The sequence below is a fragment of the Lipotes vexillifer genome, unplaced genomic scaffold (assembly GCF_000442215.2).
Source record: "Lipotes vexillifer unplaced genomic scaffold, Lipotes_vexillifer_v1.1 scaffold539, whole genome shotgun sequence".
Lineage (NCBI taxonomy): Eukaryota > Metazoa > Chordata > Mammalia > Artiodactyla > Lipotidae > Lipotes > Lipotes vexillifer.
The window spans coordinates 269,860-281,200 of NW_006789542.1; the positions used below are offsets into that span (position 1 = coordinate 269,860).

General features: G+C 40.1%; 1 protein-coding gene across 2 annotated transcripts in view; it reads right to left on the reverse strand.

The window, feature by feature from the left end:
• OXSR1 (oxidative stress responsive kinase 1) overlaps nt 1-11,341 on the reverse strand; it is a 101,984-nt gene that overhangs the window by 89,408 nt on the left and 1,235 nt on the right. The gene's annotated exons all lie outside the window — the stretch shown is intronic.

Consider the following 11,341-nt stretch of genomic DNA (forward strand, 5'->3'; position numbering starts at 1 on the left):
TTGTGGTACGCGGACCTCTCACTGTTGTGGCCTCTCCCGTTGCGGAGCACAGGCTCCAGACGCGCAGGCTCAGCAGCCATGGCTCACGGGCCCAGCAGCTCCGCAGCATGTGGGATCTTTCCAGACCAGGGCACAAACCCGTGTCCCCTGCATTGGCAGGCGGACTCTCAACCACTGCGCCACCAGGGAAGCCCCCCACAGTGATTTTTGACAAAGGTACAAAAGCAATTCAACAGCGATGGAATAACCTACCAGAATGGCTAAAATAAATTTTTTTAAGTGATAACACAAATGCTGGTGAGGATATGGTTAAACTGGATGACTCATACAATGTAGGCAGAAATATAAAATATGGTATAGCCACTCTGGAAAACAGTTTGGCCATTTCTTTTAAAACTAAAAATGAACTTGTACAACTCAGCATTTGTATGACTGGGTATTTATCTGAGAGAAATTAAAATTAAAAATTAAAATTTTTCTGAGAGAAATTAAAAATTCATATACAAGTTTCTGTTCACACAGAAACTTGTACATGAATATTCACAGCAGCTTTATTCACAATAGCTAAAAACTGGAAACTACCCAAATATCCTTTAACAGGTGAATGGTTAAACATATGGTATGTCCACACAGACAAATATTACTCAGCAATAAAAATGAACGAACTATTGATATGCACAATTACTTGGATGAACCTCAAGGGCACTATGCTGAATGAAAAAAAGCCAATCTCAGAAAGTTACATATTTTATGACTCCATTTATATAATATATAACACTCTTGAAATAAAAAAATAACAGCAACAGAGAACAGATTAGTGGTTGTCAGGGATTACGGATGTGAGTAGACAGGTTAGGAGGGCTACAAAGGGGTAGCCAGAGGGACTTTGTGGTGGAATACAGTTATGTGTCTTGAATTTAGTTAGTGGTAGTTACACAAAGGTACACATGTAATAAAACTGCACAGAACCATACACACATGCACACAAATGAGTACAGTACACATACAGATAGTAAGCTCTAAGTTCCGTAGATTGCTTTAAAAAAAAGAAAAAAAAAGCCTAGGCTTCAGTCCATCTATTACCCTTAATAAAATAATCTTCAAGGTCCATTTGCACAATATCACTCCTCAGATCACTAAACCACAGCCACTACTTGATACTGTACTTTCTTTTTTTAAATTTCATTTATTTATTTATTTATTTATGGCTGCATTGGGTCTTCATTGCTGCGCACGGGCTTTCTCTAGTTGCAGCGAGTGGAGGCTACTCTTTGTTGTGGTGCGCGGGCTTCTCATTGTGGTGGCTTCTCTTGTTGCGAAGCATGGGCTCCAGGCATGTGGGCTTTAGTAGTTGTGGCTCACAGGCTCAGTAGTTGTGGCTCGTGGGCTCTAGAGCACAGGCTCAGGAGTTGTGGTGCACAGGCCTAGTTGCTCTGCAGCATGTGGGATCCTCCCTGACCAGGGCTCGAACCCGTGTCCCCGGCACTGGCAGGCGGATTCCTAACCACTGCACCCGAGGGAACTCCCAATACTGTACTTCTTGATAACTCAACGCTTTAACTTATTTTCCATACCCTGGATGCAATTTAGTTTTCTCCATCTCCATTCCTCTGTGCAAACCATTCACCTTGCTTTCTACATATTAATCCATACCTCCCCCTCCTTTTAAAGCCCAAGTCAAAACTCACCTAACTTCAGGAAGCTCCATGGAAAACACACTTAGATTCAAACAAACTCTGCCACCATTAGCAGGGTAAGTCTTGGTTCCCTGATTATGTGCTTGGAAATGGCAATGCTCAATAAATGTCATTATTGTTCATTTATTTACCTATTATCTTCCTATTAGACATTTAAACTGTTAAAAGACATAGCTGTGTCTCCTCAAGTATTGGATATAGGGTAGGTTTATTATGCTTCTAAAGTACTTGAATCTTTACCAAAACACATGAGGATAAGTTATCCTCACCAACTCCCCATCTCTAGCCATACCACTTAAACTGTAGTTTCTTTCAATGTTTTAATCACGGGTTCTCCTGTACATACAGCCTTGGATAGAGATGAACTGTAAACAGTAAAAAAAGAAAAAATGTACAATCATTAAATTCTTTCTTCCTTCCTCTCCTTTCTCATTTTCTTCCCAAATAGAAAGTAATTTCAGGGACTTCCCTCGTGGCGCAGTGGTTAAGAATCTACCTGCCAATGCAGGGGACACGGGTTTGATCCCTGGTTTGGAAGACCCCACATGCCACGGAGCAACTAAGCCCGTGCACCACAACTACTGAGCCTGCGCTCTAGAACCCGTGAGCCACAACTACTGAGCCCAAGTGCCACAACTACTGAGCCCGAGTGCCACAACTACTGAAGCCCATGCGCCTAGAGCCCATGCTCCACAACAAGAGAAGCCACCGCAGTGAGAAGCCTGCGCACCGCAACAAAGAGTAGCCCCCACTTGCCGCAACTAGAGAAAGCCCGCGCCCAGCAACGAAGACCCAACACAGCCAAAAACAAATAAATAAATACATTATTTTTTAAAAAAGTAATTTCACAAAAATGTATACAAAAGAGGGCATGGGGGAAGAAAAATATTGAAAGCATGTTGCATTTTACATGAAGCATTCTACTCAAAATTGCTTTTTCTTAATATAATTACTGTGCGATACATATTTTTAAAATAAATTTATTTATTTATTTTTGGCTGCACTGGGTCTTCATTGCTGTGCGCGGGCTTTCTCTAGTTGCGGTGAGCGGGGGCTGCTCTTTGTCATGGTGCGCGGGCTTCTCATTGCTGCGGCCTCTCCCCCTAAGGAGCACGAGCTCCACGCACACGGGCTTCAGAAGCTGTGGCTCGAAGCAGAGCACAGGCTCAGCAGCCGTGGCACACGGGCCCAGTTGCTCTGCAGCATGCGGGATCCTCCCGGACCAGGGCTCGAACTCGTGTTTAGTGCATTGGCAGGCGGATTCCCAACCACTGTGCCACCAGGGAAGCCCCACAATACATAATTTTTCTTTCTCTTCTTTAAAGCAGGTTCCTTCATGAGGAATTTTTCAAACCACAAGTCAACTTACTGGGTTTCAACCATCATTTTTCTTAGAGAAAACAGAATCAAATTAGAAACCATCAGTATGTATCGCACACAGTAAAAGTAAACATTATCTATCAACTATACTTCAATTAAAAAATATATAAAAAATAAAAATGTAAATATTATCTTGTAAAACTTTTACTTCAGTGTAAATACACATGAAAATATGTAAAAGGTAACTGTTAGAAATGGTTTAGTCAAAGTGTGAAAGCTACTGTTCTAATGCCAGCAAATAAGCATTGGCTTAATGTGAAGAATAATATAATGGAAAATGTAAAACAATTTCCAATAAAGCATCCTAATTCAGAAGTTCACTATTTTACATGTTTTGTATCCTCCATGAACCATCCCCCATGTCCCCTCTTCCACTCTTCTGTCCTCTCCTAGCTGGTTCTTTAACTGCTATGTTAGTGTACATTACACACCAGAATGGATACGAAAAACCATGACTGAGCTTTCTCCTGAAATCCTTCAAACTGGGTAATGTTATCTCTTGAGACAGAAAAGGAGCTGCCCAAAGGTATGAGCGGGACTAAAAAAAATTCACAGTCTCCCTCCACTTTACTAGATCCTGAAATTTAAGAGTAAGCAAAAATATGGATTTTATTCCTACCTGTGAGGAAAAAATAAATCAAATGAACCAAATCAACTGAACATATTTTCCCCCAAAATTCTGATCAACCATCACTATTACAGATACATATTCTAAAGATTTTAAGTATTTTTTAGTAAGGCTTTAACACCGACTAAAGAGCTAGTCCAGACTGTTTATTCTGAAAGATGACTAAGGCACTGTCACCTGAACCATGGAAAATACAGGACTTTACAATTTCGTAAACCTTTTTCTGAATAAGCCCTCTTGTCAGAGTCATACTGAAAATTAAAGCTCCTTTACAGAAACAGCTGTAAGAACAGTCATTATCATAAAAATCACGCTCTCTCTCCATACAAAGATGAAAATAAAGACACTGCCATATGCTCTGAGTAATTATTCAAGCAGCCTGATGGTTTTGCAATGAATCATCTCTCGCTCCTGTTCACTCTGGTGATCTCTATCTCAACGGATATTAACCCCATCCTTCTGGATGCTCCTGCCAAATATCTTGGATACTTCTCACATCCAATCCAATAGCGTATCTCTAACTTCAAAATATGCTACACCAGCATCTGACTGCTTCTCACCACCTCCACTACTACCTCTCTCCCCTGGATAACCTCTGCTACCCTCATACCCTTAAAAAACTATTCTCCATGTAGCAGCCCAGGTTGTCCTTTTAAAACATAAAATCTTACGCAAAGCAAAAGCCAAGTACCACAATGACTTACCACACTTCATACCATCTGATGGCCAGGACCATCCATCCCTACCTACCACCTTACTCTCCTGATCTCTTCAACCCGTCTGCCCCTTCAACCTCTGAATCACTCTGCTCCAGCCACCCTTACCTCATCATTCCTTAGTCACATCAGTGTGCTCCTTCTTCAGGACCTTTGCACTCCTGATATTCCCTCTGCTTAGACCAAACAACCTACAGATAACCACCATGTTCACTTCTCCACCTCCTTCAGGTCTTTCCTCAAATGTCACCTTCTCAGTGAGGCTTTCCTTGACCTCTTTAAAACTCATCTCTATCCCTAGCAGTTCGCAATCCCGTTCCCTACTTTATATTTGTCCTTCATCACCACCACAAGGGATTTCTGTCTGTCTGCTTTGCTGCTGTATCTCTAGCATCCAAATAGTGCCTGACACACAAGAGGAGGTCAGTAAATATTTGTTGAATAGATTAATGACTCAAGTAGTGGCATATATTTTCAAAAAAAAAAATTTTGCTCATTTGGAGCAGAACAAACACAAAAATAGCCCAGTCTTCACGGGCATTACCTCATTATTACCATCGTGAGCGTTACCATTTATTGAGCACTTACTCTGTGCGCCAAGTACTATGCTGAGCACTCTCCTTACTTGCACTTCTTTTTTTTCATCTAATTCTCACAATAATCCCATGAGTTAGGTATTATTGATCTTACAAAGCAATGCAAGCAAAGGTAAGACTTAGGCCATAAATTAGTAAGATGCAGAGTAGGGCCTAGAAACCAGAACTACATGACGTTTCAACACCATACTCTTAATTGGTAGGCAACTGACTCTTTAAAGCTAACATTAACTGATTATTTATGTGTCAGGTTAAATTATTTACTTACAGTGTCTTATTTAACTATTTTAATTAAAATAAAAAAACCCGAGGCCAACATTTTTAGTTGCCTAGCCAACATACAATTTTCCCTTCTTTAATAAGAGAACTTTTACCTATTTTGCTTTAAGTAATAACATGCTTGGATAAAAAGCTTCATTTCATTTGCAAATGGCCAAATGACACAGTTCTGTCCAATAAAATAGAAATGTATCACTGAGTAAGGCTTCCAGAAAGAAAGCCCTTTGAAAGGGAGCCAGCTGAGTTGTCATGTGACTCTGTCCTTTTACCATATTCTTCTGGCCTGGAACACAAGCACAAGGCTAGGGGTGGAACAACTGTCGTGCAACTATGAGAATGCAAGTCACGTGCTAAGTGGAGTGGAGTGAAAGACTAGGAGCCTGGGTGCCTAATGGCACCTAGGCTGCCACTCCAGTTTTCATGTCATATAAAGGGAGCAAAAAAGTATTTTATTAAGCCACTATTATTTGTTTTCCATTACATGCAGCCAAATGCAATCCCTATTTGATACAACCCTATGAGGTTGTTGGCCCAATGCTGGCCTTATTGAAAATGTTATCATAGCTAAGTCTTCCAATCAGGGGGAGAAAATACACTAAACATTAAGCATCACTCTATCAATAGAACATAATGGCTTTCACATTTATGGAGGAGCTAGAGGTGGGATCCTGGAATGTGTATTTGGAAACCAATACTTTAGACATCAAATGTGTAGCTAGTGAACAACTAATGAAAATTTAAAAGGGTAGGGAAAGTAGAGAATAAAGCTAGTAGGCTGCCTTCACCACAGTATCAAAGGTAGGTGAATCACACCTTACTAAAAACGGATCTTAAAGAACAATTTTCTAAACCTAGACTGAGGTAAACAGTAAATATTTATTGAGACTTTTAAAAATGCATGATAACACGGGACTTCCCTGGTGGCACAGTGGTTAAGAATCTGCCTGCCAATGCAGGGGACATGGGTTCGATCCCTGGTCCAGGAAGATCTCACATGCCGCAGAGCAACTAAGCCCATGCGCCACAACTACTGAGCCTGCACTCTACAGCTTGTGAGCCACAACTACTGGGGCCATGCACCTAGAGCCCATGCTCTGCAACAAGAGAAGCCACTGCAATGAGAAGCCCACGCACTGCGAAAAAGAGTAGCCCCAGCTCGCTGCAACTAGAGAAAACCCGCATGCAGCAATGAAGACCCAACGCAGCCAAAAAATAAATAAAAATTAAAACAAAAACCAAAACAAACAAACAAAAACCAAAATGGGATTCCCTGGTGGCACAGTGGTTGAGAGTCCGCCTGCCAATGCAGGGGACACGGGTCTGGGTCCCAGTCTGGGAAGATCCCACACGCCGTGGAGCGGCTGGGCCCATGAGCCATGGCCGCTGAGGCTGCGCATCCGGAGCCTGTGCTCCGCAATGGGAGAGGCCACAACAGTGAGAGGCCCGCGTACCGCAAAAAAAAAAAAAAAAAAAAAAAGCATGATAACAAAAGCCACATGGCACAGTCCTTGACAGACTGGTTTCCCACTTTGCCATTATATTGTATCGTGGGCAATAAAACAGGTGGCAGGGCCTTACACTGCTATACTACCATGTCCAGCATAAATCCTTAAATCCATCTAAACCTGAATAAGATCTGGAAGTAAGGAAAAAAAAAGATGCAGTGATGGTCCAATAAACATTACAACAGATTCAAAATATTACAAGATTACAAGGGGTACAAGATTTCAAATCATGCAGTATTTCACATTTTATGGCAGTACCAAAACTTAGGAAACAGAAAAAGAAGAAAAAAAGAAAGAGATAACAAAGAGATTGTATGGAGTAATGAATACGAGCTAAAAGCTTCCTGCAAACAATTACACTTAATCTGCACAACAGCCCCAAGGACATAGGTACCATTATTCCCATTTTACAGACAAAAAACTGACACTAAAAGAGTTATATAAATTGCCCCAGATCAGATAGGTAGTAAGAGCTAACGCCAGGATTTGAATCCAGGTCAGCCTAACCCCAAAGCCCATACTATTACAGTTGCTTCAACACATGTCAAATACAGTACAACACCTGGTCAGAAGTGCTAATGCAATAGTAGGGGTTAGGAAGGAGCTCAAAAACACTGAAAAGATAAATGATTAATAGTGAGACCAATACTACATCTTTTACAAGTAATCATACTTAAAGTTCAAACCTTTGCCAAAGCATGCTTAAGATGATGCAATTCTTTAAAAGGAAGTCCTTTTTTTTTTTGCTGTACGCAGGCCTCTCACTGTTGTGGCCTCTCCCGTCGCAGAGCACAGGCTCCAGACGCGCAGGCTCAGCGGCCATGGCTCACGGGCCCAGCCGCTCTGCGGCATGTGGGATCTTCCCGGACCGGGGCACGAACCCGTGTCCCCTGCATCGGCAGGCGGACTCTCAACCACTGCGCCACCAGGGAAGCCTTAAAAGGAAGTCCTTTGAATTCCCAACTTGTATGCTTTTATTATGTTCTAGGAAGGGAATTTTCTCTTCTCTATAAGATTTTGCCAGAAAAAGAGAGAATAAAACCATGCGAGAAACTAACCCCAAATACAGTCCTAAGTAGCACATGTGAAAAAAATATATAGTTCAAATAACTGTATGTGCTTTGACGAGAAAGGAGACAGCATTATACCATTTCCTTAAAGTACAATCCTTTGAAAACAGAAAATTCAAAAAGATTCCCCCAAGCCTTTTTTGCCCAGACTTCAACCATGTTTCTTGAAAAAAAAAAAATGAGTATAACCTGAAGAAATTACAAAGATTCATTTTGAAAACTACTTACAGCTTATTACAAAATACTGTATTCCAAACATTTTGGCATGGAAGCAAAGTTAGAATAAGCATGCACTGCTTTACTGAGCCTTGCTACTTGTACTAGGCTGTAGTTCAAGGAAAAACTTTTTTTCCTCCCTCTTGGGAAGATGGGGTGAGAGAGAGTGTGTGAGGAGTGGAGTGGAAGTACATTAAGAACTTTCAGGAACTTATTAATGAGACAGAGAACATTAAAAAAAATGACAAAATAGGATACACAAAAGAGAATAAATCTAACTATATGTAAAAGGGTTATCTACAAAATATCTGCTCCGATCAGTTTTTTTTCATTGTAAGGATATTTCCTTTAAAAGGTGAGATTATGACCACCATCTTCAGATTCTTCCAAAAACCAATCAAATGCAGATGCAGAAATAAGGATCCTGGATTAGGCAACAGTTGGATGCCAGTACTGGCTCTGCCCATAACTAGCTCTGACTTTAGACAGGTCATTTTACCTTCCTATGTCTCAGTGTCTTCATCTGTAAAACAAGATGGTTCACCTTACCTCACACCTTACAGAAAACTTAACTCAAAATATATCAGAAGACTAAATTTAAGAGCTAAACTATAACAGAAGAAAACATAGGAAAAAAATCTATGTGATGTTGGGTTACTAAAGATTTCTCAGGACTTCCCTGGTGGTCCAGTGGTTAAGACTCTGCGCTTCCACTACAGGGGGCGCGGGTTAGATCCCTGGTTGGGGAACTAAGATCCTGCAAGCCGTGGCACGCCCCACCCCCCAAAAAAAGACTGAGAGTAAATATTTGAAATCATATATCAGGTGAAGGACTCATATCCAGAATGAGTACACACCCTCACACACATCTCTATAACTCAGTGAGAAGAAAACAACCCAATGGGCAACCCAAATGGGAAAAAGATTTGAATAGACATTTTACCAAAGAATAGATATGAAAAGCTAATAAATAAGCACATGAAAAGATACTCTCTATGGGGAAGAGATATGGGAACATATGTATATATATAACTGATTCACTCTGTTATAAAACAGAAACTAACACACCATTGTAAAGCAATTATACCCCAGTAAAGATGTTAAACAAATAAAAAATAAAAAGATACTCTCTATTATTAGTTATTACAGAAATGTAAAACAAAACCACGATCAAATACCACTTCACATCCACTAGGATGGCTATAATCAAAAAGACAGACAACAAATGCTGGCAAAAATGTAAAGAAATAGGGACCCTCATACATGGCTGATGGGAATGTAAAATGGTACAGTCACTTTGAAAGTCTGTCCGTTTCTTAAAAAGTTAAACATAAATCTACCATATGACCCAGCAATTCCACTCAAGAAAAATGAAACATGGTCACATGAAGATTTGATGTAAATGCTCATAGCAACATTATTCCAAATAGGCAAAAAGCAGAAGAAACCCAATGTCCATCAAGTGGTGTCCAATAAAAAGGAATAATGTACTAATACAGGCTACAACATGGATGAACCTCAAAAAACATTACACAAAGTAAAAGAAACCAAACACAAAAGATCACATATTATATGATCATATTTATATGAAATTTCCAGAGAAGACAAATCTATAGAGACAGAAAGTAGATCTGTGGTTGCCTTCGGCAGGGAGTGACTGCAAATGTACATGAGGCATCTTTCTGGAATGATGGAAATGTTCTAAAATTGGATTGTGGTGATGACTGAACAACTCTGTAAATTTACTAAAAAACTATAGTACTGTAAACTTAAAACAGGTGGATTTTATGGTATATAAATTGCTTTTAAAAATGAAAAAATATTATGCTACGTGAATGAAGCCAAACAAAAAAAACTGCATATTACACGATCCCATTTATATGAAATGTCCAGAAAAGGCAAATCTATGGAGACAGAAAGTAGATTTGCAGTTGCCTGAAACTGGGGGTAGGAACAGGGATTAACTGTAAACAGGCACAAGGGATCTCACTGGGGTGATGAACATATTCTAAAACTGTATTATGCTGATTGGTGCACAACACAATAAATTTACTAAAAATCATTTAATTTTATATTAAAAATGGGTGAATTTTATACTAAAAAATGGGTGAAATTATACCTCAGAGTAAAATTGTTTTTAAAAATAAGGTGGTCAAATCACATTGGAGTTAACTTTTTATCCACAGACCAGTTTGAGAATAAGATGAAGACTAACCCTAACCCAGAGGCCTGAGCCTCCCTTTTGCTCGCTCACAGACACCTTATTGGTCTGAGGACACCAAATTAACAAGTTTCTAAAGCTCTAGAGCCTTGTGTAATCTTAATAGCAAGGGCATTCAGAATAACTACAACCCTCCTCTTCACCCTAGAAAGATGTACACCTTACCAGAAAGAAAATCAAAATTCCTTTTCTAAAATGATAAGGACCCCGTTTCCTTACTTTTTAGACATCATTTTGGAATTTCCCACTTAATCCCTTTTTTCAATAAGAAACTCTGATTGAGGGACTCAGAAGCAATCAATCAACACAGAGACCTAGCTAGCTGTCTTTAGAACCAACCAGTACACATCAAAGACCCAGCATGTAGTAAAGATCCATGAAGTGGCTTAAGGAAAAAGATGTGTCTTTCAGATAAAACTTAGGCCAGATTTGTTTTGAAACAAGAAGTAAAGTGAAAAAAAGAAATGTGACAAAGTTTCTCTAAACACCTACACGGTGCAATAAACACTACCCACCCCCACCCCCCACGCCAAGATAGCTAAGGAGTTTTCAGCCACTCTTTGTTATAAAACTAATTTAGGACTGGATGTTGATCTGGCAAAGCAGACAATCTCCTTCCTCCAACACACAAGGGTCTGCTCGTGTCTGTTGGATTGAGCTTCTGTTTAGCTAAACCCACCCCCTCTTGATTTCTAAAATCACTAGATTATTGTTGTCTAACAAATACTCCCCTCATCCCCAGTCCCCACCCTCCCCCAATCACTGTGCCTCTGTGAGAATTACAATCCATGTTTGTGCAAGTTTTGGTCTCTGCCAACTGGTATTCCCAGACCCCCTTCAAATCCATTCCACACACAACAGCCAGGTCCATCGGATTGTTTCATGTCTTTGCTTGAAGCCCTCCAATAACACTTAAAATAAAATTCCAAAATCCTTTCCTTGGCTGAGAAGATCCCTAAAATCTGGCTTCTCCCTTAACTTTCTAACCTTACCAGTCTTCTTTCAGGTCCTGAAACACACCAAGCTCTTTCCC